This window comes from Aquarana catesbeiana, linkage group LG03 (genome assembly GCF_042186555.1).
Source record: "Aquarana catesbeiana isolate 2022-GZ linkage group LG03, ASM4218655v1, whole genome shotgun sequence".
NCBI classification, from domain to species: domain Eukaryota; kingdom Metazoa; phylum Chordata; class Amphibia; order Anura; family Ranidae; genus Aquarana; species Aquarana catesbeiana.
In genome coordinates this window covers 48,896,080-48,923,446 of record NC_133326.1, presented here as the reverse complement: position 1 = coordinate 48,923,446, position 27,367 = coordinate 48,896,080, and the positions used below count along the sequence as shown (strand labels likewise).

General features: G+C 41.3%; 1 long non-coding RNA gene across 2 annotated transcripts in view; it reads left to right on the top strand.

The window, feature by feature from the left end:
• LOC141134433 (uncharacterized) overlaps positions 1–27,077 on the top strand; it is a 94,049-nt gene extending 66,972 nt beyond the window's left edge. For both annotated transcript variants that reach the window (XR_012243149.1, XR_012243148.1), the window contains one exon: positions 26,163–27,077. This is a non-coding gene — a long non-coding RNA (uncharacterized lncRNA). The remainder of the gene's footprint in view (positions 1–26,162) is intronic.
• Positions 27,078–27,367: the final 290 nt, after the last annotated feature.

Here is a 27,367-nt window from a genome sequence, read left to right as displayed (position 1 = left end):
TCATTGGGGTCCCGGCGGACATCGGGTCTGCTGTGTCCAAACGCCGAGCTGGTTGCCGGTGACGTGCATGCGCGCCGCAGACCCGGAAGAGCAAAATCACGTACCTGTACATGATTTCATGTAGGAGAGCCGCCACCCCGTCAGCAAGTGGTTAATAATATGAACAAATAAAGTAGTCCATAAAAGTACAGTTGTACTTTAAAAAAAATAGAAGAAGTGGCCACTCACCAGACGAAGATACTGTCTCAATCAAGAGAACAGCCCCCACACTTAAGGCAATAACATGCAGATGTATTTCTTCATATAAGTTCACGTCTGATGTCAAATGTTGTCACTTCTTTCAGATCATATGCAATCCAATCCAAACAGAAAAATTCTTATAGTGTAGTATTTAGTGAATATTCAGTGGAACTGTGAAATAAAACACCCATGATAATAACAAACACTGCTAAATACGTGTGTCACTCTGCCTTACCCACATAGAATGCAAACTCACCAGAGGGAGTATATAGCCATGCATTATACAGCCCACTTAAAGTGATTGTAAAGCTTCGATTTCTTTTTTTCAATGTTATATAACAAACATATCATACTTACCTCCGCTGTGCAGTTCGTTTTGCACATAGTGGCCCCCGAACCTCGCCTTCTGGGGTCCCTCGGTGGCTCTCGCGGCTCCTCCTCTTATCAGATAACCCCCTAGGAAAAGCGCTCTCCCGGGGGGGGTTACCTTGCGGGCACGCTCCCGAGTCCATCATTCGGCGAATGACATGGCCCCGCCCCCCTGGGCCCCCGTCATTGGATTTGATTGAAAGCAGCAGGAGCCAATGGCTGCGCTGCTATCAATCTATCCAATCAACAGCCGAGAACACCGGGCAGAGGGACAGCGAATCTTCGCCGTCGGAAATTCCAGGGATCAGCTAAGTAAGATGGGGGTGCTGTGGGGCCGGTCACTGCCAGGTGTTTTTTCACCTTAATGCATAGGATGCATTAAGGTGAAAAAACAGGAGGGTTTACAACCCTTTTAACCTCCCTAGCGGTATTCCTGAGTGTGGCTCGTGGTGAGTTTTCAGTACCAAAAGCGGCACTCCCGAGCCACACTCTGGATCGCATTGCAGGATCCAGGCAAAGTTATTTACCTTGTCCCCAGGATCCTGCGATGTCTCCCCGCTGTGTACGAGCCATGTACTCCGCCGGATCTATCACAGTGCCAAGCTCCGTTCCCTGCGAGCGTTGCAACGCACGGGGACAGAGCACAGCGCCATATTCAAAAAGTTAAAAACACACAATACATACAGTACACTGTAATCTTACAGATTACATTACTGTATCACATTATTTCACATCCCTTTTGTCCCTAGTGCTTTGTCCAGAGCCCTGCATGCAGTTTTATATTATAAATACTGTTCTTTCTGCCTGGAAACTGGAGATTGTCCATAGCAACCAAAAAGTGTCCCTTTACATTAAAAGCAGTTTTAGACCAGCTAGAAAACAGCGATAGTAAATTAGAATCACTTGCAGAATTGAGCGATAGTGATTTGTGGGGAAATTCGTCATCAAACACTGGAAGTAATGACAGAGACAATTCTGCAACTGAGCAAATTTCAGTGTTTTTGATTTGATTACATTATTGAATAATTTTTATTATTATTATATTATTATTTGTTATAATTATTTATAGTCCATGCAAACCATTGTACTGCTTTGAGCATCAAAAATCTGACATAATCATAACACCAGGGAGGTTAAGCAGATGAATGGACCCAGACAGTGTCAGTCTCCGATATCCTCTAAGTCCAGGACTCTCAATCAGTTATCTTTTAGGGGACACACAGCCGCTCATACCACCAAATGATACCAATAAGCAAAGGAAATATGATATCATAGTGTACTCATTTTTCTATTTAAGGCAGCTTAAAATCACAATACCAGCCAGATAAAATTCTAGCGCACATACATATAAAATAAAGTGCCTCTTGTAACTCATATACAAAGGCCACCGCGGCTAGTACAAGGTGCAGTGGCATGATGTCACTTGGACAGCTCCACCCAATGCGTTTCCAATCTGGCCCCTGAAGACGAGCATTGGAGAATGGAAATGCGTTGGGTGGAGTTGTCCACGTGGCATCATGTTGCTGCACCTTGTACTGGCTGCGGCGTATGTATGTGAGTTACAAGAGGCGCTTTATTTTATAGTTGTGTGCCCTAGCGTTTTATCTGGCTGGTATTGTGATTTTAAGCTGCTTAAATAGAAAAACTACTACACTATGATACCTTATTTCTTTTGCTTATTGGTATCATTTGCTGGTGTGAGCGGCTGTGTGTCCCCTAAAAGATAACAGATTGAGAGTCCTGTATACTGCTATATACTCCTTCTGGTGAGTTTTTATTCCATGTGGGGAAGGCAGAGTGACAAATGGATTCATGTGTTTGTTATTATCACGGGTGTTTTATTTCACTGTTCCACTGAATATTCACTAAATACTACACTATAAAACATTTTTTGTTTATAATAGTTGGATTTGATTGCATGTGATCTGGAGGAAGTGACAACATTTGACACCAGACGTGAACTTACATGAAGAATTACATCTGCATGTTATTGCATTAAGTGTGAGGGCTGTTCTCTTGATTGAGACAGCATCTTCATCTGGTGAGTGGCCGCTTCTATTTTTTTTTAAAAGTACCACTGCACTTTTATGGACTATTTTTATGGACTACGTTATTTGTTCATATTAGTTAGACCAAAAAATATGGGACTTTATGGGCATAATATCAATGAGTAGACATATGTAAAAATTAAATATAGTAATTTATTAAAGAATAATGTTGAGAACATCATAAAACATCAACAATACAGATATAGCTCCATATGCTCACTACCAGTGTTTGGTGATGTTTGTCATTATGTTACAGATTCACCACTCTTTACATTTACTTATGTTTAGGGGGTGGGTATGCTCATCTAACATTGGGTTGTTATTGTTGATGTTTTAGGTGTTTTTATGATGTTCTTAACATTATTCTTTAATAAATTACTATATTTAATTTTTACATATGTCTACTCATTGATACGGTGCCCATCAAATCCCATATTTTTTGGTCTCTCTTGTTCTCTCACACTTCCCAGGGACCAGGCATAGCGTACTATCATATGTCCATGGTAGCCATGCCATGTGGACATAACCAAATTAGTTTCAGTTCATATTAATTACTTGAATTCATAGCACTGCACTTTATATGGACTTGTGCTGACAGGCAGAACCAAAGGAGATATTTGAAGTAAGCTTATATTGGATTTTCAAATATAACTATTGTATGTATTGCTGTTATAATTCTAATGTTATAGAATGAAAATGTATACTGTGACCATTAAACTGCTTTAACTGCTTCCCGCCCGCGTCATTGTAAACTGACAGGTGGGCGGGAACCCTATTGTTCTGGGAGGACATCATATGACGTATTTTCAAGAACGGGCCGCACTTCGCCGTGTTCTGTCACCCGAAGGGTCCACCGCACACAGCGGATGACTGATCACTATACCAGCCCGCTGCCAGTGTCATGTGATCGCTATGACCAATCACAGCAGATCACATGACAGTTGTAAACAATGAATGGCTTCCTTTCATGGCATTCATTGTATACAATTGTGTTACTAGCTGTAATTGGCCACAGTGATCACATGGTACAGACACGGCCAATCACAGCCAATTTTTACCATGTGATTAGCTGTGACCAATCACAGCTAATCACAACAATCGACAAACTCTACACACTGCCATTCAGTAAAATATTACTATGGTAACACAGTATTGCTCTGGTCACAGTATGTAAAAAAAAAAAAAAAACAACATGCAAAATAAAAAAATAAAAGAAAAAAGAAGAAATTTTTAAAAAAATTTTAAAAAACTATTATTATTAATATTAATATATTTTTTTACATACTGTCACCAGTCAGTGTCCCTGGTAACCACCACACCAATTACATGATGACACTGTATTGACAGTATGTAAAAAAAAAAGTAAAAAAACCCACAAAAATCAGCTTTCTAGAGTGTGCCAACATCCTAATTCAACTAACAACAAACTTCTCTTACATGGAAAATTCCTGTGAGTATAAGGTGGACTTTTGAGGCACAACATGAGACAAATACACACTAGTTTCTATAAAATTTCAATTTTATTTAACATCAGTAAAAACATATGAATAAAAAATAGGCTTTGAGGCAAAGCCTGCCAGTAGGGGAAAAGAAACCTAAATCATGGACAAGGGTGATAATCATTACACTAAATATGATACATATCATCCAGATGCTCTTGTCCAAAGGGTGGTCAAAACGTTTCGCTAAACAATAGCTTCTTCAGGACCATTTGATTGTGAGGGTACAGACAAAAATATCTTAAAACAAACAATCATAGGTTAAAATTTGTACAAATCATTTCACGTCAATATATTCGTAAGATGTTGTAAACATAGTTATATGGCTTACATGGTGGTATTTTTTCAGTTCCTGATATACCCGTAAAAACTTTTTTTTTTTCCTTCATTTTCCAAAAAATTAAAACTTCAAAAAACGTTCCATGCCTCTTATTAAATACCTCAAACTGTCTACTTTCCAAAAAGGTCATTTGGGGAGTATTTTTATGGTCCTGGAATTTTCGGGCCTCGAGAAATTAGATAGGCCTTCAGTACATTTGGAGGGATTACTTTTCAGATATGTACCATAGTTTGTGGTCTCTATAAATTTCCTGCCGACTAAATAATATACACTGATTTGGGCTATTTTCACCAGAGAAATGTAGCAGAATACCATCGGCCTAAATTTATGAAGAAAGATTATTATTTTACAAATTTTATAACAGAAAGGAAGAAAAAAGCATTTTTTTTCAACATTTTTTGGCCTTTTTTTGTTTGTTTAAATTTTTTTTTTTAAACAGTGGTGATTATATACCACCAAAAGAAAGCTCTATTTGTGTGAAATTAATGATAGAAATTTCATATGGGTAAAGTGTTGTATGACCGCGCAATTGTCATTCAAAGTGCGACAGCGCTGAAACCTGAAAATTGGTCTGGGCAGGAAGGAGTTAAAAGTGCCCGGTATTGAAGGGGTTCTAAAGTAAATTTTTTTACATTAATGCATTCTCTGCTTAAAGGTAAAAATGTCCTTCCTCCCGTTCCTCCCCTAAACATTTACTTGAGTCCTCTATCTATCCAGCGCTGTGCCCGGCTGCAGGTCTTCTCTCGCCTCTAAAAAAAACCTGGTTTGTCCTTGTCAAGACTGACAAGAACCAGAAGACCAAATGAGTGTCACAACGTACAATGTGAAGATAGTAAAAAAGTTTTAGATTTATTATTAAATAGATTAATACAAAACACTCCTCAATGGGAGATAACAGTATGAACACATGCAACTAGATAGCATCCAGAGATTCCAGTGTCATGTAATCTCCAGATGTGGCAACATATAGACAAAAAACAAAACACACTACACATAAAACATATAAACCATCGTCTGGATGCCAAGGATCTATACACGGATATCTATGCCACGACAAATGGTCGTTTAATAGTTAAATTGCATGAGTCTGCAAATAAGGCAGGGGTATCCATGTGGAGGTCCCCTGAAGACTGGAGCCCATAAAGTACTAAAGGGAGAGAGAAGAAGGGAAGATAAGATATGCAAATGAACCGAAGATAACCAGTGGGGTCATGGAAATAGAAAATGACCCCCAATAAAAGAAGGGAGAAAATGTCAGTTCTGTGTTGCCGGTATTAAAGAACTGATGATGGAACAAAAATTGCATCAAGGGGAAAAAGTTGCTGTGGGGTATATTAGACCAGAACTTGATAGAAGAAAGGCGGTTCTAAGAATTTCCCTGATAGCTGACAAAAACAAGTCCTGTGTGGTAATTGTTCAAGCTACACTCCTTTGATTTCAAAGAGGGATAACAATGTTTTGAAACCGTACCAACAACCTTGGACACCTTATGGTTTTATGGGGACCCGGAACAGACTAATGCTTTGATCATATTCTGGAAATTAGTCCAACAGTGGTTTCATAACCTGGGTTATTGTCCCAGTGAACCAGGATGACACAATACTAGGTAAGGGTACTAGGCTCTAATGGTGTCTCTATATCACGCTGAAATAAGCAGTTTATGAAAAGACCAGCCATACGATACCCTTCCTGGAGTGGTACTCTTTTCCAAAGGGAAAATAGGTGGCCGGGTACTTGGTACCTGCCATGTATATAAATTTGAAAACTTACCCCTCCACCTACGATCACCTGGGCCGAGGAACCGCCATACACACACACACACCGGACTTGGCAGCAGATAATGGTCGCCTGGAACAATAGGCAAACAGACCGTGCGCACATAGATGAGCCGGCCCAATCTTCAGCGCTACTCTGCTGCTATACACTCCATACCTTGCTTAACAGTCAGGGCCTATCGGAGGAAAAATTGGCAATCGGCTGATTCGATCGTAGGGAGGATTATCTTCAGGTAGGAGAACCAACACCTGGTCCTACGGAGGAGGACAAAAAAGGAACATGGATAGCAGCCTAGAGCAAAGATTTATGGGAGAGGGGTCCTATTGGGTAGTTATGGAGGCGGAGCCTACCCACACATATGCTGCCATGGAAATAATGGCTTTGCTGGCCAGATCACCAAGTGAAAATAAGGGGGAAAATTCCAAAAAAAGGAAAATAATGCAGTTACCACATTCAAAGTGTTACTAAACCCAGGGCCCTGCATTCACTATATCTGGTCTCCCGCAGTACACAGAACATGGAAAAGCAATTGTTTTAGAAAATATAAACTGCTAAATACCTTTTTTCATCAGCAGTATATAGCTTTGTGACTTCTATCAGTGACTGGTTAAAGTTTGTAGGAGGAGTTTTCATTCTACTCTGACTGTCCTATGAGGCTGCAGGGCCCTTGACTCTCTGTCTGGACAGTGCTGATTGGCCCTGTGCTGATCTCATGCACCCTCCCATGAAAGAAAAAAAAAAAAACCTCTCTAGCAATACACACCAAACTGAGCATGTGCAGAGTGCCTCCAAAGGCTCTGTACTATCAGGAGACGGATTGTGGACTGTAAGAAGAAGAGGATCAGAGAAGGATCAGAGAAGACAGGATCAAAGAGACTTTTTACACAATGCGCAGGGTTAACTCCTTAGGTCCCACAGTGAGTATAACAAGCATGCTTTACTGCATATATAGACGGATTTTACTGTTGTGGGCTTAGAAACACTTTAAGGATTGGTAAACTGCTAAATATTTTATATTTGCTTTTGTGTTTAGATATGCTTTAAATCTTGTGGATTTCGCTTCTCTCCACAGATCTGCATGAAGAGCTAAACTGCATGTGGACAGCCACCAAACATAGAAGAGCCTAACCAAAAGGCATACAGTGCCTTGAAAATGTATTCATACCCCTTGACATTTTCCACATTTTGTCATGTTACAACCAAAAATGTAAATGTATTTTATTGGGATTTTATGTGATAGACCAACACAAAGTGCCACATAATTGTAAAGTGGAAGGAAAATGCTAAATGGTTTTCAAAATGTTTTACAAATACAGGCAGTCCCCGGGTTACAAACATCCGACTTACAAATGAGACAACAGGAAGTGAGGTGAAATCTTCTGGACAGGGACACAGTCAGCAAAACAAATGTTACCGGGGTGTTAACCCTTCACTATGTTATCCAAAAAACTTTAAAAAATATTGTTTTGGCTGGAGCTACACTTAAACAATGTACCAGTTCCAACTTACAAACAAATTAAACATAAGAACAAACCTACAGACCCTATCTTGTTTGTAACCTGGGGTCTGCCTGTAAATATGTGAAAAGTGTGGCGTACATTTATATTCAGCCCCCCTGAGTCAATACTTTGTAGAACCTCCTTTCACTGCAATTACAGCTGCAAGTCTTTTTGGGGATGTCTCTACCAGCTTTGCACATCTAGAGAGTGACATTTTTGCCCATTCTTCTTTGCAAAATAGCTCAAGCTCTGTCAGATTGGATGGAGAGCATCTGCGAACAGCAATTTTTAAGTCTTGCCACAGATTCTCAACTGGATTTAGGTCTGGACTTAGACTGGGTCATTCTAACACATGAATATGGTTTGATATAAACCATTCCATTGTAACTCTGGTTGTATGTTTAGGGTCGTTGTCCTGCTAGACGGTGAACCTCCGCCCCAGTCCCAGTCTTCTAAGATTGCCCTGTATTTGGCTCCATCCATCTTCCCATCAACTCTGATCAGCTTCCCTGTCCCTGCTGAAGAAAAGAATGTCCACAGCATGATGCTGCCCCCAGCATGTTTCATAATGGGGGTGGTGAGTTCAGGATGATGTGCAGTGTTAGTTAGTTAACCACAACATACAAAGCCATTCACAACTCTGCCCCAAGCTACATCACTAGTCTTGTCTCCAAATATCACCCAAATCGTCCTCTCCGCTCTTCTCAAGACCTCCTGCTTTCAAGCTCTCTCATCTCCTCCTTGCATGCTCGTCTCCAGGATTTCTCCAGAGCCTCTCCCATCCTCTGGAACTCGCTACCTCCATCTATCCGGCTATCCCCTACTCTTGCTACCTTCAGGCAATCCCTGAAAACTCATCTCTTCAGGAAAGCCTATCACGTCTCCAACTAATCTCCTACCACTTCCACCAGCTCATTCCCCACAGTTACAACCTTTTGTACCACCTGCCCCACCCTATTAGATTGTAAGCTCTTCTGAGCAGGGCCCTCTTAATCCTATGTAACTGTATTGTCTCCCTTTTATATTGTAAATCGCTGCGTAAACTGTTGGCGCTATATAAATCCTGAATAATAATAATAATAATAATAATAATAGTTTTCCCCCACACATAGTGTTTTGCTTTTAGGCCAAAAAGTTATATTTTGGCCTCATCTGATCAGAGCACCTTCTTCCACATGTTTGCTGTGTCCCCCACATGGCTTCTCGCAAACTGCAAACTGGACTTCTTATGTTTTTTTTTCAACAATGGCTTTCTTCTTGCCACTCTTCCATAAAGGGCAGATTTGTGGAGTGCGCGACTAATAGTTGTCCTGTGGACAGATTCTCTCACCTGAGCTGTGGATCTCTGCAGCTCCTCCAGAGTTACCATGGACCTCTTGGCTACTTTTCTGATTAATGCTCTCCTTGCCCGGCCTGTCAGTTTAGGTGGACGGCCATGTCTTGGTAGATTTGCAGTTGTGCCATACTTTTTCCATTTTCGGATGATGGATTGAACAGTGCTCTGTGAGATTTTCAGATCTTGGGATATTGTTTTATAACCTAACCCTGCTTTAAACTTCTCCACAACTTTATCCTTGACCTGTCTGGTGTGTTCCTTGGCCTTCATGATGCTGTTTGTTCACTAAAGTTCTCTAAGAAACCTATGAGGGTTTCACAGAACAGCTGCATTTATACTAAGATTAAATTACATACAGGGGAACTCTATTTACTAATTAGGTGACTTCTGAAGGCAATTGGTCCCACTAGATTTTAGTTAGGGGTATCAGAGTAATGGGGGCTGAATACAGGGTTGAATACTTTTCACATATTTATTTGCAAAAAATGTTGAAAACCATTTATCATTTTCCTCCCACTTCACAATTATGTGCCACTCTCTGTTGGTCTATCACACATTGAACATTTTAATGGGTATGAATACTTTTTCAAGGCACTGTATGTAATACCTTTTTACTGCTCTTCCAAGGTACAGCTTCTGCTCAGTACCATAACAACAGTATAGCAGCATGGTTCACCATAGTGTTCTCTGATCTACTCTACTTTGTAATCTTATTCTCCAGATTTTTCACTAAATACTGTACGCCATAACAAAAATACAGACCATAAGTGGAACACACCAAGTTTATCAGATTATCAGCTTCCCTTCGCATACTAGCACATTATGTGACACTTACCTGCAAACAAAGCCTGCTCTGTCCCAATTGGAGGCCGCATCCATCTTCACCCGTCTGCCTTCTGTGTCCGCAGACTCCGGCTATGTCACTGGCCAGAGACGTGTGACGTCACTCCCGTACATGCACACGGGAGCCGCCAGTCACAGCACAGGCTTCTGATGAAATGGCATGGGCAGCCATTCCTTTAGAGCGCATGCCCAAATTAAATCATTGCTCAGTATACGGTAAATATCTTCTAAATGGTGCAAGTTTAGGAGATATTTACAGTACCTATAGGTAAGCCTTATTATAGGCTTACCTATAGGGAGAAGTTGAGAGATTTTTTGGTAACAAGGCAAAACCATCAAAGCCCAATGCCATCACTAATCTAATTCAAAAGGAAAATTAGGTGGAGTGTACAACCTGCCTTCACCCTCCTCCTCTGTTGAGTCATTATCTTCCTCATCCCCATGATGTGGTTACCCTATTCAGACAGCCATCTCCTCATCGGATTTATTGCCACGTTCAGTGCAAAATAGATGTTTAGTATGCAAATGCAGAATTCCACAGGTAAAGACTCAGATGAAGACTACCAATAGCATGTAGTCTCTGAAGAAGAATACCACTGGCATATAGTTTCAGATGCAGAATGCCACCAGCTTGTAGTCTCAAATGCAGAATGCCACCAGAATGTAGTCTCGGATGCAGAATGCCACCAACATGTAGTCTTAGGCGCAGAATGCCAATGGCGTAAAGTCACAGGTGTAGAAAGCCATTAGTATGTAATTTCAGATGCGGAATGCCACCAGCATGTAGTCTTAAATGCAGAATGCCACCAGCATGTAGTCTTAGATGCAAAATTCCACCAGCATGTAGTCTCAGATGCCAAATGCTTGGTTGTAGGCTCGGATGCAGAATACCACCAGCATTTAGTCTCAGATGCACAATGGGACCAGTGTGTAGTCTCATATGCAAAATGCCACCAGCACGTAGTCTCACATGCTGAATACCACTGACCTGCAGTCTCAGATGCAGAATGCAGCTGGCACGTAGTCTAAGATGCAGAATGCAGCTGGCATGTAGTCTCAGATGCAGAATGCGGCTGGCATGTAGTCTAAGATGCAGAATGCCATCCTACTGTAGTCTCAGATAATCTGTGTCATTGGCATGGGGACTCAGATGCAGAATGCCACCAGTATGAAGTCTTAGATGCTGAATGCCACCAGCAGAATGCCACTGGTGTGAATATAGATACCTGGCTCCAGATTAAGAATACCACCTGCATGCAGTCTCAGATGTGGAATGTCATGCCGTTGTTTGCCTTGCCCTCTACTGTTTGTAAGTTATAGAAATATACCATGACAACAGCAGCATTCCACATTCCTATGTGTAAGTGATGCCAAATTGCATACAGTTCCTGTTGCTTATAGCAGCCGCACTGCTACAAAACCCTATTCCCACTCCACACATAAAATGCAGTCCAATGCTTTTTATAGAGGAGTGACCATGCATTTCTCCACTAATGACTGGTTAATGCACTTAGAAGAGTCGTTTCTTCCTGGGGCAAGGAGGGCGGCGGGTGCTTGCGATGGTAAGGACCCCATTCTAATGTCAGAACAAGCAGACACTAAGCAGCAAAATTATGCAAATCATGGTGGTCTAAATCGCAGAATAAGTGTGATTATTTGCCTTACATGATTTAGCTGGATCCATTAAAAATTGTTGCTTGAAGAGATCTCAAAACATCTGGGGACAAGTTGCAAAATATTGCTTTAACTGATATGTTCTATAAATGCTGACAGCTAGCTTACTTGACATACTGATCGTTCATAGATAACGCTTTTTTTTCCCACAGATGTCTTTTCATCTCACTCTGTTATATATTCTATGAAGAAAATCTACAAAAGAAACACAATCACACACAGAATGTTAATGCCTATAGGGAGATGCAAACAATTTATGAAAATATATGGCGAAATAAGGACATGGGAAACCAGGGCGTATACTTTTCCCTCCCCTGTTCCATTACCCACTTTATCATAATATCTATAAGTATCATACCAGTGTTCCTCAATAGGCCATCATTCTCCTTAAAGGATACCATGCCCTCTCTGTTTACCTATAATACAGACCTAAGGAAAGATAGATTACAATAATAGGAAAAGTTTGGGGAAAAAACTTGCAATTCTAATCTACAACTCACTGCATCGCTCCCAACTGTCCCTGATTTCGAGGGACTGTCCCTGATTTGGAGCAATGTCCCTCTGTCCCTCATTTGTCCCTCATTTTGGTCTGATCGATATAGATGTATATAAAATGCACTTTTTATCTATAAAAAATGTTTCCCAGTGCAAAACCTTTCATCTGATTTCTAAATTGCTGCGTTTATAAATTCCAAAAGCCAATATAAAGGAATAGTAGTGGTAAAAAAAAGTACTTGTAGGTTTAACCAATCTTGTTTTTTTTGTACAATTCTCCTTTAAAGAGGCGTGGCAAGGGGTGTGTCCTATGTCTGCACACTTTTGGGAGTTGGGAGGTATGTCACTGTAATCAGAAACCCTGGACTAAAATAGTGATTTTTAAAGCAGAACTCACCTATATCTGAGCACCACAAACCGAACATGCCATTTAATTCATTTTTTTATATTCAGAGCAAACTTCCCCATTCAATCATGCTCTCCATTCATGCTTTATTTTGAAGAAATCACATTGATAAACAACCCCCTAGCATTTATAGCTGCAGCCATCTTGAGTAAGGGCAGATGATTCATGTAGCATTTACTTCATGGAATCCATCTGCCCTTAACTCAGGCGTGCAGACAGGATAGTGTCATACCTCCCAACATTTTGAGATGAGAATGAGGGACACCTACTAACAAAATGTATGTAGGCATAGGACACACCCCCTTTAAAGGAGAATTAACAAAAAAAGGTTAATTAAATCCACAAGGACTGTTTTTTTACCACCACTATTCCTTTATATTGGCTTTTAAAATGTACAAATGCAGCAATTTAGAAATTGGATGAATGGTTTAGCGCTGGGAAACACTTTTTGAAAGATAAAAAGTGCATTTTATATTCAAGTATATGGATCAGACCAAAATGAGGGGGGAAGGGGGTAGAGGGACATTGCTCCAGATCAGGGCCAGTCCCTCCAAATCAGGGACAGTTGGGAGCTATGTAGTGTGCTTAGCTGAGAAAGCCCCTCCTCTCCTCCAGATGAAAGAAAAAAAATGCCCATGAAGACTCCTGGGATGTATGACATCATATTGGCCTAAGACAGAAACCAGGAAGCAACTGAAGAAATGTTCAAAAAAAAAAGTTTGAAACAAGTCATTGTACTAAACCTTCCTATCTATTTACTAAAGCAGCATAAGGATAAAAATAGTTAATGCTGATTGAAGAAGTTTTGTTTCTCTTTAACCACAAAATGGCTTCTGAATTTTGGATAGTAAGAATAAAAGCCAATTTTAGGGAGATACTCAGTGTCTTTCCGTGCAATCAAAAAAGTATTGCAGACCACTGTGGATTTTTCGCTGCAACATGTGATTTTCAGGCAGTACAGAAGTGATTTGGGTGTGGTCTGGGCCGGGCCAGATTTCCCAATAGGAATTGTAGACATGTGCCTACAGGCGCCCTTCCTAGAGGGGCGCCTGTCTGTATAAGTTTTTTTTTTTTTCTTTCTTTTAACCCTTTTGCTGCAGCCACCGGGATTGTGTGTGAAACTGACTGGCATTCCACACACCCCCGGCACCGCCCCCCCCTGCACTACTGCCATGTATTCCAGGCTCCACTTGCCTATCTGCAGGCTGGGAACCGATGTCGGCGGGTGGAGGGGAGGGAGAAGAGAAGACACATGTCTGCTCTCCTGCCCTTTTTGCTTTGACCTGGAAAGCGACGTGTATGACATTGTAATGCATTCCAATACATTCAGAGGAGCCTAGAGGAGACATACAGGGTCTTTTAGACCCAGCATGTCTCAATAAAGAGAACCTGTCACCTAAAAATCATTACATTGGGAACTTTTTGTTCCTTATGTGATGGGAAAAAAAAAGGTTAAGCAAAATATATATTTTTTTCCCCAAAAAATAAAGTTACACCCAAGCAAATAAAATCCCCCCCCCCCAAAAAATTTTTTTTTGAGGCCCCTCCCATCCCCAAATCTACTCACGAACGAACGTAAACGCACACATTAGGGGCGCCTACACGTGAAAACGTTCTTTGTGATACACATGTTACATATCACCGCGCACACCAGAGGGAGAGCAACAATTCTAGCATAAGACCTCCTCTGTAACACTAAACTGATGACCTATATGGGCTTTTGAAGCGTTGCCTATAGAAATTATAGGGTACAGAAGTACAGTTGTGCTCAAAAGTTTGCATACCCTGGCAGAAATTGTGAAATTTTGGCATTTATAGTGAAAATATGAGTAATCATGCCAAAAAACTGTCTTTTATTTGAGGATAGTGATCACATGAAGCCATTTATTATCACATAGTTTCTTGGCTCCTTTTAAAATCATAATGATAACAGAAATCACCCAAATGGCCCTGATCAAAAGTATACATACCCTGGAATGTTTGGCCTTGGTACAGACACAGAAGGTGGCACACACAGGTTAAAATGGCAATTAAAGGTTAATTTCCCACATTTGTGGCTTTTTAAATCGCAATTAGTGTCTGTGTATAAATATAGTCAATGAATTTGTTAGCTCTCACATGCAAAGATGGAAAAGGATATAAAAAGATATCCAAAGCCTTGCATTTGCCAGTCAGTACTGTTCAATCATTTAATAAGAAGTGGAAAATGTGGGTATCTCTTGATACCAAGCCAAGGTCAGGTAGATCAAGAAAGATTTCAGCCACAACTGCAACAGGAATTGTTCGGGATACAAAGAAAAACTCCACAGGTAACCTCAGGAGAAATACAGGCTGCTCTGGAAAAAGACAGTGTGGTTGTTTTTAAGGCGCACAATATGATGATACTTGAACAAAAAAGAGCTGCATGGTCAAGTTGCCAGAAAAAGCTTTTCCCGGTATTAAACAGTACTGACTGGCATATTCAAGGCTTTGGGTATCTTTTTATATTCTTGTCCATCTTTGTAAAGTTTCATTACTCTGTTACGCAGGTCTTTTGACTGTTCTTTTCTACCTCCTCATGGCTTCGTGTCTAGCCTGCTTAGTGCATCCATGTGAGAGCTAACAAACTCACAATTTCTGCCAGGGTAGGCAAACTTTTGAGAACAATTGTATGTGACCATTTCACAGGCACAACAAATTTAAGGCTTGACATGTTGGGCATCTATTTACTTGGTTCAACCTCGTCTTTTATATTTTACCAAAAATGTGGATAGTTTATTGTGTTTGTTTGCCCTAAAATTCACATTAGTGTGCTTTTTTTTTTTTTACAAAATTGTTTTTTTTATTTGTTTTGATAGAAAGTAGTTTACAGGTTCAGATAGTACAAATGCATCCATAAACAAATCTCTTTTACAAAATATAAAAGAAAGTGCAATAGCCCAACGGGGGCCAACTGTTATAGTTATACATCATATTTACCAAATTCCTCAACGGAGGAATGAAGTATACCACTGGTCACATAAGGGTAATGAGTGTGGACCTCGTAGGGCACCACAACCTAAAATCACAATGCTATATACAGCAGGGATATTTCCATGAACACAACATCCACACCATACATGCACCCATCTATACTCATTCACACAAAAAGGCAAGCCTTGTCCCACCCCGCCTCCACCACACCGTCCCTCCAGGTATACAAACGACCCACCATCCAAAGGTTACAGCCTCCCCTAGACGTCAAAACAAACAAAACAAAAAAACAAATAGAAAAAAAAAAAACCCATCAAGGGGAGGCCGGATATAGTTATTGTTGTGAGAGCGGAGTGTCCTTCCAAAAGGAGTCTGATATATCAAGCCAGGGCTGCCAGATCTTAGCAAATTTTTTTGGGCAGGCCCTACCCTTATAAACCAGTTTAAAAATTGGTATAACTTTATTCATCATACGATACAAAACTTGAATATCTGGGGCAGTTGCATTCTTCCATTGCATCAAAATTAATTTTCTGGCATAAAACAGTATTATATGGACAAGAGTTCGCGTATGAGTCCTGTGCATGAAATCGTTCAGCACACCCAATAGTGCAACCTCCGGGGTGCAGGGCACCTTTATTTGTAGTGTGTTTTCAAAAAAGGAAAATAAGTCCCTCCAAAAGGTGGACAGGACAGGGCAGGACCAAAACATATGCATGCATCCAGCTTCTGAGAAGCCACACCTAACACAGGAGGCTGCAGAGTCATATCCCATACGGGCCAGCCTAGCAGGAGTGTAATGCATCTGATGTATAAATTTATATTGTACATATTGGTCATTTGATCCAATAAGGTCCAGAAAGCACACCTCTGAGGCCTCCTCCCACCCCTCCTCTGACAACCTGGGAATTTCCTTTTCCCATTTCCGCTGAGCAATCTGAAAGGGTTTAACCCCCGCCACTTGAAGGCGAGAATATATAGTAGTAACAATTTTCCCAATATCGGGATATGACAATAGCACCTCTAGAGGTGATTCAGTGAGCTCCAGGGACAAACCAGAAAATTGTGCCCTGATGGCATGGTGCAGTGAAAGATACCTAAAATAAAACCTGTTTGTTACACCACACTTAGCCTTCAAATCCACAAATGAGAAAAAAGAGTCGTTTGAGTAGATCTGAGAGACGTGGGTAATACCAAGTCTTATCCACCACTGAGAATGTGGATGGCCCAGGAGCTCTGGAAAGTTAGGATTATGCCATAGAGGAGCATTGGGGGACACCCCTATCTGGTTAATGATTACTTTATTACCCTCATGCCAGGCTAGTCAGCCCACCTCAATCAGCGAGCCCCTAGAACAACGTCGAGGCATGGACCTGTGTAATGTGTCCACTAGTGAGGCCCTGGGGCCATTAAGAGCATTCAATAGAGCGGTGGAGCAGGAAGAGGAGGCCTCCAGAAACCAGTCATAAACATAAGCACATTAGTGTGCTTTTTAATTAAATTTTGCTTTTGCTAGACCTCTGCGGTAATTTATTCTTAAAGAAAAAAAAGTTGGCCTTACTGTCTTTTTTGCGGGGGGGGGGGGGGGGGCACTTCAGAAGTTTCTGCCTATAGGCTCCTGAGATGTAAATTCTGCCCTAGTTATAGGGATACTAAAACATCTACAATTAAGCTAGGTACACATAAATCAAAGTTTGTCTGGTTCAGCAGGGAACGGTGGAATTTCAATCTGTGTGTAGCCCTGATTGACACTGGGCATTGCACTGTTAGATGTGAGGTGTCACATGTTCTCCCATACCCATAACTGCCGAGTATTGATGAACACACCCTGTAGATCGGGACAGTAGGAGAACACCAGAAATGAGTAGTAGAGGGTTTTGCAAATGTTGGCTAGATCAGGACATCAGTGGTTCAGTCATGCTTATTCCAAAATTGTCCTAGGAATATACCATGGCAGAGTAAATTGTAGAGCAGCTAAAACCCTGAGATGACGTGCTCAAGATGGTATAACTTTTATAATTTTTTAAGCTAATAATTACTGTATATAGCTTACCTTTCTAAGCAATTAATTTTGCAGAAAACAATCAATACATCCTTCTACCTGTAGATGTAAGATGTGTAAGGCACATCCACCACTTGAAAGAGAAGATGCTGCACATCATAGATTGCATCAAAAAGCCCCTAATTGTTTTTAAATGCAAATGGATACGGATATTTCAAGAAATAACACAGAAGAATGTTCATCCGGGGAATTTGCCCAAGGTTCTCTCTAGCAAAGATTCCTTTTGTGGTTCAGACAGGATTTTCTAATAGTTTTTGGCTTTCCCCTGGATCAACTAAAGGTTAGGTTTTTTTTTTCTTTGGTTAAATTTCACGGACATTTATGGGTTTTTCTTTTGCATTCCTATGAATCAACTGTATACTTTTTTTTCCCTTTGACTAAATTTGATTCATATTTTTCTTTTTTCAACCTAAGTAACAATTTACCTTGGGCAGGAGAGGTTCCAGTAAAAATATGTAAATGAACAGGGACTATTGTATCAATGAGGATAAATTACACAGCTCATGTGCCTTTTGGAATGAGCCAAAGCAAAGCCAAAGCTTCATAAAATAGGCTATATGGCTCTGTACACTTCTAGTACATGGTGTGCTGCAGGAACACCTTACCTGTATGCTTTTTTTTGGCACACAGATCTCTTTTATCCCAATACAACATGTTAGTGACCATTTATTACATAGTTTGTTATATTTCTAGACCAAAGTAGAGGACAGGGTTGCCAACCATCCGTAAATGTACAGTTTGCACTTTCTTCCATATGTTAAGGTCCTTGGACAGGAAAAACAAAAAAATTAACTGGCTGACTGGCAGTGGATATGTTGGACTCTCTGAGGCTGCCCCCCAGTCCCCAGGGACTGCTCACCCCTGTATGAAAAGGCCAGGGTGGTATATCTGCTCCCCCTCCCTCTCCCTGTGTAAATCCCACTATAGAGCTTTATACTCCCCACAGCTCTCAAAATTATGTAGTGTAGTATGTTAGACAAGGCATTTATGACCATGTTCATTTAACATGTATGTGTATATAGCCTCATGAAGCTCAGAGGAATATTCCCTATGCCCACATTCCTGAGAATGGCAGAGGAGTAGGTGGGTGCTGTAGCAACTACAGGCAGGAAACCGGAACAACCCAGAGCAAGGAATATGTCACCAGCACACCAAGGACACCATAAAAGGGTCTGAAGTTTTATTGAACAATCATGTCACAGCAAAGGATAGCAATGTTTTGGAGCCACACAGGACCCCTTCACATGCTTGATGAAGTGAAGTGGTTGTTCAATAGGATCATAGGATTGGGGAGTGGGGGGTTAAGAGCTGTATTGGATAGGGTGTGAGAAGGGTGGGGGTGGCAAATAATGAGTAGGGGACTGCAGCATTGGATGGGTGCTGAGGAGCAAGGGACCACAGTTTTGGATGGGGGTGGTAAGGAAGCACTGGACTGCTGTGTTGGATGCAGGGGCAAGGATGGGAGGTGAGAAGTAGGAAGGCAAGTAGGAAGGCATCAGCATGTAAAAGAGCGGTGAGGTGCAGGGGGGAAGCAGTGTCAGATGGAGGGTGATGGAGGGTGAGGAGCGGGTGTTCAGGGGCATCAGATGTGGGATGAGGAGCAGAGGAGCAACATCTGAGAGTGAGAAGCTGGGGAAAAAAGGAGTCTGATCTGGGATAAGGAATGTGGTGGTGACAGCATATGATGGGGGAGTGAGGAGCAAGAGGGCAGCAGTTGCTGATGGGTGGATGAGGAGTGGAGTGGAGGCACCATCTGATGTTGGGTGAGGAACAGGGGCACAGCAACATCCATGGAAGAATGAGAAGCTGGGGAGAACAGTGGTATATGGAGGGGGTGAGAAGTAGTAGTAGAAGTGGAAGCAGCATTGTATAGGAGGCAAGGAGCAGGGAGCCGCATGAATTTGTGTGTGGAATGTGGCTGCAGAGGGAGAACACAGGAGTTGGAGGCAGATAGGAAGATCAGGCAGTGTTATGTTGTATGGGATAGTGCATGTGGGAGATCGCTAAGGTTGGAGGCAGCGTGGGATATAGTGTAGTGTAAGGGTGTAAACTAAGCAGCTTATGAGGAATTAACAGTGCTGGAAAGTGCAGTCAGGAGGAAATGACAGCCATCACACACTTAATGGAATTTACTAAGGCTGGAGCAGCCAGAGTCTGCTGCAACTGTGTATGAGAACCAATCAGCTTCTAGCATTCATTTTCAAAGCTTAACTGGAGAATCTGAAGTTATGAGCTAATTGGTTACTATGCATGGCTGTTCCAGATTCTGGCTGCTAGAGTTTTAGTAAATTCCATTTGCCTCAGTGCAGCAGAAGGAAGTAATGAGCAGCTAGCTGGACTCAGGGTGGTTTATTTACTAAAGGCAAATCCTTGGACGTGGAGTCATTGTAGATCTGAGGGGGACATGCAAGGAAAATAAAAAACAGCATTTTTGCTAGTACATGATTGGATGATAAAATCAGCAGCGCTTCCCCTCATTTCAGATCTTCCCCTCAGATCTACAGCGACTGCACTTCCAAGTGCAATTGAAGTGCACTTCGTAGTGCAAAGTGAATTTGTCTTTAGTAACTCAACCCCAAAGTCTTCAGCAGCATCACTGTTCCTGCTGAATGCTCTTCATTCCGGCTGCTCCTTTCTGCCCTGTGCTGAACGGAGGCAGAGCATTCAGTTTCCTCACCGCAGTGGAGATGTGCACTGTGGGGTTGATTTACTAAAGGCAAATCCACTTTGCACTACAAGTGCACTTCAATTGCACTTGGAAGTGCAGTCGCTGTAGATCTGAGGGGAAGATCTGAAATGAGGGGAAGCTCTGCTGATTTTATCATCCAATCATGTGCACATGCAGGAATACACCCAGACCGTGTTCCTGTGGTGGGAACCGACCCTTAAAGTCCATAGTTACTGGAATAAGCTGCAGACTTTTTAGGCACAACGCGAAATTAACTCTGCAGAATTTTTTTTTTTTTGCAACTGAGGCCCAGGTGCAGAAACATTATGTATGGCACAGTGCCAAAGCAGCGGAGTAGGCAATGCAGAACTGACGCTTCAAAAAAAATGCAGGAAAGGCTGCAAGAGCTGCAAATGGTAATCAGCAGTGCTGGTAAAAACTCATAATGGTAAAAGGACAGCAGCAGTGGCAGGGGATGGTAATGGCAGCAGGCCAGAAGCAGTGGCAGAGGATGGCAATGGTGGCATGCCAGCATAGGTAACAGGATCTGGTAAAGGTGTCAGGCCAGGAGTGGTGGAAGGAGCTGGTAATGATGGCAGGGCAGCAGTGGTGTAAGCAGTGGCTTACTATTCTGGTTGCCTCTTTTAATGGTACTTTGATGGTACCACGAGCATAGATACCTTTAACTCGGCTGTGAATTAGCACCAGAAAATAGACACAAGACCGTTTAGTGGTAAATTATCATGAATCAACAAAGTCAACAATAAACAGTGCATATAAGCATTAACTGCAATTTTAATACCAATACTGTAACTAGTCTAGGGTACCCTCTAGGAGAATGACTAGGATATGGTGCAATGTACAGAACACTGAACACAGGGGGATTGGGCGTAAAAACAATGTAGCCCACCACACTGCAATTGTACCTCTATTTCCTTTTTTTAATTTGAGCGATAGTTACATAAAAACACTTAATTTGCCTTAAGCTACTTAATATAGGCACGTGCTGCAGTGCATTGACATGTGCTGATGTGTGTTGCGCTGCAAAAAAATGCAGCACACCACCACATATGTATTGTGTGAACTGTTCATATAGAGCCGGGGTGTCCAACTCAATTTCATTGGGGGCCGTATCAGAATTATGGTTGTCCTCAAAGGGCGGCTTGTATCTGTAAGGCTATATAAATGTATGCAGGGTTTTTTTTCTCAGAGAGTGTAGAGTTCAGAGGTGTACTACATACAGAGTGCAGAGTTCAGAGGTGTACTACATACAGAGTGTAGAGTTCAGAGGTGTACTACATACAGAGTGTAGAGTTCAGAGGTGTACTACATACAGAGTGTAGAGTTCAGAGGTGTACTACATACAGAGTGCAGAGTTCAAAGGTGTACTACATACAGAGTTCAGAGTTCAGAGGTCTACTACATACAGAGTGCAGAGTTCAGAGGTGTACTACATACAGAGTGCAGAGTTCAGGTGTGTACTACATACAGAGTGCAGAGTTCAGAGGTGTACTACATACAGAGTGCAGTGTTCAGGTGTATACTACATACAGAGTGCAGAGTTCAGAGGTGCAATACATACAGAGTGTAAAGTACAGAGGTGTACTACGTACAGAGTGTAGAGTTCAGAAGTGCACTACATACAGAGTGCAGAGTTCAGGAGTGCACTTAGGGTTGCCATCTTTTCTTCAAGCCAAACGGGAACACTTTAGCAGCGGTATTTTTTGTGGGGTATACGCTACTATACCGCATACACGCGATCACATTTTCCGACAACATAATCCATGTTTTTTTTCCGACAGATGTTGGCCCAAACTTGTTTTGCATACACACGGTCACACAAATGTTGTCGGAACTTCCGAACATCAAGAACATGGTGACGTACAACACGTACGATGGCACTAGAAAAGGGAAGTTCAATAGCCAGTGCTGTTAGTAGAAGTTTGGTGGGAGACGATTCACGCTTTTCAGCCTCGTGCTTTTCAGATCGTTACTGCTCTTCAGTTTGTGCTTGTGGGTTTGTATCTGGTTTTCAGTGCTTGCCCCCCCCAAAGCGCACGCGAGGTCCGTATAAAATATATGGAGTACTTTGTGGGTAGGGGGGCCATTGATATGCCAGAAAATGTTTAATTAACATTTTAAAAATACATTTTTTTAAGTTAAACTGAAATAATATTTCCTTTGATTTACTGCTTGTGTTTCTTATAGCTGTCTCCTAGGTTATCCAGTGGGATTTTTTTTTTACATAATTTATTTGGTACATGAGGTGACAATCTCTTCTTCATCAAACTATTATTATGTTGTGGGTCTGCTACACATACACTTTGTTTTTGTTGTTAATGTATGTAATGCATTACTGATAAAAATATACATCATTTTCAGCACCATGAATGAATTTTGGTGAGTCACGAAAATGGCACGATTGTGGCAAATTATAAAGTACTGTGGGAGTTATTTACTAAAGGAAAATCCACTTTGTCCTCTGAGTGCACTGCAAAAGTGCACTTGAAACTGCAATTGAAGTGCAAAGTGGATTTGCCTTTAGTAAATAACCCCCATTTCAGTGTAAACGCCAACTTAGTCCAAAAAATGATATTGAGCATTGAAAGAAGAAGCCACACATTGTTGAGTAGAAAACGTTTTACTCTGTGCACATTCACATGTGCGTTAGAAAAAGGGTTTTTGAACAAACCAACATATTTTAGTATTAACATTTTTGTTTTTGACAGTACAAATAGCCTTTTTTGTGTTAAAACAGGCATGTTTAAAACCATAAAACAATACACAACTCAGGAACTTACAAAGTTCAACTTTAACAAAGTGAAGGCAATATCAGACATTAGTATGTCCAAACTATGTTGATATTGCCTTCATCAGATGGGGTGATGTCACCCCTGTGAAAGCCAAATTTTGAAGATGCACACAAATTGAGAGTCAAGATGGGGATTTCCCTCCTGATCCCATGCCTAATGTCAACATATGCTAGCTCCCATCATGGGGGATCAATGGACATGTTTCGGGGGTGCAACTCCTTCCTCTCATCTACTTTAGTTGCAAGGAAGGGGTTGCACCCCCAAGACACGTACCTTGATATCCGGTGATGGCAGATAGCACATGTTGACATACTGTGTGCATCTTCAAAATTTGGCATTCTAAAAAATATTTAAAATGTGTGAAAAATTTTTGGGGTGTTTTAGATTCTGCCTAAAACATCAATATGTTTTTGAGTCTTTTTTGCACATCATTGATGTCTTCCTTGATCTTCTGTAAATCACGATTGCACACCATGATCTCCCTGATGAGGACGTGTGCACTTGCACTTGTGAAATGAGATTCTTCTTCCACAATATTCACATCACCTAAAATAAAAAAAACACACCATGTATTATAAATATGCAGGCATCCATCTATTACCTGAAACTGTGGTCTCAGACACTCACCTGTTGTGGTCACTATTTCGCCCACTTCATAAACCTCTCCTTCCTCCACATCTTCTGGTTGTGGTGTGGGGATTTCCTTTTCTTTAGGAGGGGGGGGGTCTCTGGTGTCCTCAGATGTCCCAAGTCTTTTCTCCCCTATGTGAATAAAAAAAAGGTATACTTAGCACACAGATATTTGAGGCGAGAAATAGTAATATGAAACATTGCTTGGAAGTGTCCTACAATTGTCTTTTTTGGCAGAGTTCCAAGCTGAAGATATTATTTTTTTCCCTTTATAAAGCTGGAATACTTACCTTTTTTGTCCAATTTTCACACATGGAGACACCCCTAGTATCCACTGGAGCACCTGTGTGGGACACCCTAAAAAGGGTGTTCTGGTGTCCCACACTAGTGCTCCTGTGTCCAGATGTGTAAACAGCTGCTGGGTGTCCTCTCCTTCCACTGAATCAAGTTGGCATTTCATTCTAGTTACAAACCCATCTAGACAACAATGTACTAAACTTCTTTGAATACAAATAGGCATGACCAAATGTAGTTAACCTGTATCTGCCAAAAGCATTGTATTAGTGGGCGAACGAACAATGTTTACTACGAACGATTACTGTGCCCACGAACCTGAAAGTTGCCATTTTAAACTGTACAACATTAAAGAAAAGCACATGGAGCAGCATGCAAGTAATAATAATAATAGGAACACACGACAACTACTTACTTTTTTGAAGAACTCTCTTGATCTTTCTGTACTAATCGTGCTCCCTCAATTTCAGGTCCGATAACGTTTCCTCAATTGATCCTTGGATCGTCCTACCCCAAAATTCCTGTGCAGACTTCTCACAACTTTAGTCATGATCTTGGCCTTTCTCACATTTGGGTTTGGGTAAGGTCCATGCTTCCCATCATAGTCGTCCCTCTTCAAGATGTCCACCATCTCGACCATTGCTATAAAGGACATATTTGAAGCCTTAAACCTCCTCCGGGATCGGGACGTTCATGGCTCCGGCCTTTCGTCATTGCTGCAGCTGCTGTCCTCATGCATTTGCTCTGTCTCCTCCATGTGCTCTCCCACTGCACCAAAATACAAGGGGCGGGGAATAGACTAGAAAGAACTTCAGGGGCGGGTGGAGTTTCATGCATGCATATATATAATGCGTAACACGCGTGCATCGTACGTATGATCTGTGATTTCTTAATAAGCTAAGAAAGAAGAAGGCAGTGCTGGAGAAACTGCTTGAATTTGTGAAGCTGTTGATCCCCACGGCAGACATCACCTATTTGAAGGCCAAAATTGGTGGCATGAGGAGTACTTATCTTAGGGAGCGAAAGAAGGTCCAGAATTCCCAGAGATCAGGAGCAGCAGATGACGTTTATGTCCCCAGGCTGTGGTATTATGACAGACTGCATTTTCTGTCAGACCAGAGTGAACCAGGCCAGCACTCTCCACTCTTCCTTCAAGGCTTCCTTCCACCTTAGCTGAGGCTTCCGATGTTCAACCTGGGCCTTCCACCCAGGAAGATGTGGAGGAGCCCAGCTCGAGTCATGTATAGCATTGTTCAAAATATTTCTTGTCGTAAAATTAATGATGTTAACTAGATGTTATTATTGATCACTAATTGCTGATTTAACAAAGTGGTTTACATATTAATAGACAGTAGTGGCCAAAAATGATTGGGACAAGAATGAAAAATGCTGGGCTCAGAACGATAGTCTTTTATATTTGTTAACCTCCCTGGCGGTATAATTATTTCAGATTTTAGGTGCTGAAAGCGGTACAATTATTTTGCATGGAAATTTGGCATTTTATATTGTAGGCCTGTAATTCTTAACAATAAAACACTTAAATCTTTCCACCAAGATATACCGGGTATGATGAAGTTTGAAACACAAAATCATAAATTATAATATAATAAATAAATATAAATAATTAAAAAAAAAAAAAAATTATAATAATAAAATACATTTCCCCACGATTCTGCAAGTGTTCTAATTTACTATTGCTGTTTTCTAGCTGGTCTAAAGCCACTTTTGATGTAAAGGGACAGTTTTTGGTTGCTATGGACAATCTACAGTTTCCAGGCAGAAAGAACAGTATATATCATATAAAACTGCATGCAGGGCATTGGACAAAGCACTGGGGACAAAAGGGACGTGAAATGATTTCATACTGTGCTGTAATCTGTAAGATTACAGTACTGTATGTGTTATGATTTTTTAATTTTTTGAATTTGCCGCCAGGCTCCGCCGCTGTGCATTGCGATGCACGCAGGGAACGGAGCCTGGCACAGAGAGGCTTCGGGGGGAGGACAGAGCCCGCAGACACCGTGTGGGGACATCGCAGGATCCTGGGGACAAGGTAAGTATACCGCACCAGGATCCTGCAATGCAATCCTGAGTGTGGCATGGGGTTACCGCTAATACCGTCAGGGAGGCTACCATTCAATTTGCAACAGTCATGAGCTCAAAATTGTGTGTGATTGATGAACAAAAAACTAAAACTATGTCCCTTTTTCATACACAGAAAGCCTCAGCCAGGAGTTGACGGGGGTAAGTGGCAGCCAGGAGGTCGACCATTGTCCTCCTCCACCTCCGGCCACAACTCCAACACCAGAGCCACAGCCTATAAGGAAGCTTCTAAGGAAGACAAAATTGTGATGGCCTGGGTTCAGTCTGGTGACATATATGTCATCTTCTGCTGTTCCTGATCTCTTGGACTCCTGGACCAGATTGTGCTCACTATTATATGGACTCCTCAGGCCACTAATTTCGCCTGTAAAATAGTTTTGATGTGTGCCATGGGGTACAAAGGCTTTGCAAATTTCACCAGTTTATCCAGTGTTGCCTTACTCTTTATTTTGTTATGACCCATAATAAATGGCTATTTATTTTTTTTTAAATAGTTGCCTATGTGTTTTACCTCAAAAAGGACAGTTTGTTTATGAGTAGGCAGGTACATTTCAATAATACAATGTCAAATTAACAACTGACACTAACCAACCTCCTTGAGGTTAAAAAATACAAGATAATAATGGTGTTGTGGTAACTTGACACACAAAAGGAAAAAAAATATTATGGAGAACACTAGAAAAAAATTAATAAAACAGGAGATCTTGATAAAAAAGCAAAAACACTATAAAAATAAATACAAAGCATTATTATGGAGATCTGACTAAAAAAAAAACTAATATTATTCATGAGATCACAAGAAATAATAAAGAAATCATTTTTTCAGAACTCTGTGTGAATATCAGCAGCAAAACAACTTCATTATTCTAGCATTATAAAGAAGAAGAGAAAGTGCTGCATTAAAAGATTTAAAAATTTGCAGCATGACGAATGTGTTATTTCCATTCCGAACGCTAGTTTTACCAGACCGAGCGCTTCCGTCTCGTAATTGATTCAGAGTATGCGTGGAACTTTGTGCGTCCGAATTGTGTACACAGGATCGGAATTTACGAGAACAGATTTTGTTGTCGGAAAATTTGAGATCCAGATCTCAAACTTTGTTTGTTGGAAATTCCAACGAAAAATGTCCGATGGAGCCTACGCACGGTCGGAATTTCCTACAACAAGCTCCCATGGAACATTTGTTGTTGGAAAATCCGATCGTGTGTATGCGTCATACGATTGTAAAAGACCTGGGACGTTTTTGGTGACCTGAAAGAGAGTAGTAATGTGGCACATAGATCGCAGCAGCAAACAGTGCGCGTGGCACTGTTCAATTGC